The sequence below is a fragment of the Lampris incognitus genome, chromosome 2 (assembly GCF_029633865.1).
Source record: "Lampris incognitus isolate fLamInc1 chromosome 2, fLamInc1.hap2, whole genome shotgun sequence".
Lineage (NCBI taxonomy): Eukaryota > Metazoa > Chordata > Actinopteri > Lampriformes > Lampridae > Lampris > Lampris incognitus.
Genome location: NC_079212.1, coordinates 38466642 through 38468978, shown reverse-complemented (window position 1 = coordinate 38468978; position 2337 = coordinate 38466642).

Genomic DNA, 2337 nt, shown 5'->3' with positions numbered 1-2337 from the left:
TTTTTTTGTGTGCAATTTATCTAAAACTAATTTTAATGCAACTATATGCAATTTTAGTCCTATTCAGTGAGTGGCAGGTCTGTATCTTTTTTCCCCCACAAACTTATTAAACTTTGAAAATCCATCGTTCTAGTGTTAAGAAAGTTAGTTACCATGGTTCTTGGTTTATGCCACTTCTGCTCAGTTTCCTGCAGCTGTGTGTTGGGGTAACAGAGGTGATCTTCAGCTGGGAATAATGTGCAGTCTGGTAAAGAAGTGCTGCCACATGGTTGCATAAAGCTGTACCTGCCACACAGGCACACTGGCAGCTTTGTAGCTGCACAGGATGGGAATCCCTAAGTACAATCTGTGAAAATACACATATCTGTTACAATACATACTGTACTTGCTGCAAGTGCAGTTAAACAGTTAAACATTAAAACATTCTGTTTATAAACAACAGATTAGTGAACTTTTTGGGAAAAATATGAATGATGTATGAACTGATACGAATGAGAAAAAAAATAACCAAAAAACCACAGTCGATATGCACTAATGTGTAAATCAAAACTTGTAGCCAAATCGTTACTAATCTCACTTTACTCATTTAAAATAATTGGGCACACGGAACGTGTGTAAAAAAAAAAAGTGACAAAACTCAGAACACAATATTGTTTCTGTGAATCCATTACTTTTACACCTTTTTACACACTAGGGTTATGTTTGGGGCATCATACGAAATATGTATTTAACGTAGCCTTTAACAGTATTAGATTCATAGCGGTGATATGATTCAAAGAAACTTTATTGATTTGACGAACAGGAAGGACCCTGTCTCCTGAACCAGTCTGCACTGAGCCTGCAGGATAACGTTCCCTTACGCTCAAACTGAGGCTCCTGACTTTTCCTCATAGATCTATAGCACTCAGCCCTAATGGATAGTTCTCCTGTTGGATCCTTGTTCGAAACTGAGATTGACAACGGCGTTAGGAAAATTGTAACAGTGATTGACACGTAGAAACATAACGTTAGCAGCAACTTATTACTACGCTAGCGTTGGCTAGTACAAAAACATGCTAGGTGCTAACATTACGTGTCCGGATCTTACCTTCGTAACTGTGGATGTAGCTTGAAACGTAAAGGTTGAAGCGCTTCTCCTTTTCGGTAACTGACGTTTGGCATGCTTTTAATGCGATAAACATCGTTAACCGTGAGTTTGGGTAGATCCTGAAGAGACCGAGTGAAAAACGCCATTGCATCGCTATTGCTGTCAATTGTCAATATCACTTCCGGCACTGCCCGGAAATGATCAAGCTGGCCGAGTCGGAATGCGGAAGAGAGTGTGCGTATAGCCCATTAACTTTTTTATTGACGTTTAAATTAATCAATTTAACTTAATTTAAATACCCCCTTAAATTAAGAGTAGAAGGGGTAGGATAAAATAAGTGCATACTTCCTCCTACTCCTTTTCCAACATGACACAAATAATCTGATGCATAGCCTATGGAGATTTGTTCGCTGATTTTGATGTGTGGATTTCATGATCACTTAAGATTATTGGTAATGGCTTATCTGTATGTATATCCTGCTTACTTTCATGTTAGACATAAATCATCATCATTCATTCAATATCTTTTGGGCTGTTTAGCATCAGATTTTCATTTAATACTTACAGATTATTACTTTAATGCTACTTATATTTTCAGATCCTAATAACCTTTCTGTCATAATGATAAGAAGGCTGAGAGAGCAAAACCAGTTTGCATACTACATTGAAATTACAGGCAGCTAGAAATTTGAAATGACTTTCAGGTGTGTATTTTTTTTTACTACTTTATTAATCCCCCGTGGGGAAATTTTTTCTCTGCATTTAACCCATCCTGGCTGTGTAGCTAGGAGCCGTGGGCAGCCTCCATGCAGCACCCGGGGAATGATCATTGTTTATTTATTTATGTCCAGTATTGAGTATCAGCTATTCCAAAATCCATCAATATAACTGTTGTTTAAATGGAGATTCAATGAACCGCAGATTAACTGCATTTTGCAAAACAGCCCTGTTCTGCATTTTAACAATGTGATATCTATTATTTGAGATGGCTGATAAGTTAAATTAGAGGTGGGGCAGTAGTGATCCACTTTGGGTTAAAACTACAAATTCACTCACTCGTTCCTTCACTTTCCAAACCTGTTTAATCCAGTTCTGGGTCACGGGGGTCCGGTGTCTATCCCAGCAGGCATTAGGCGGAAGGCAGAGAGACACTCTGGACACGTTAGCAGTCCATCACAGACCCACACACACACATGGGGAGAGCATGCAAACTGCACTCAGACGGACTGGAAATGGACCCAGGGCCCTAT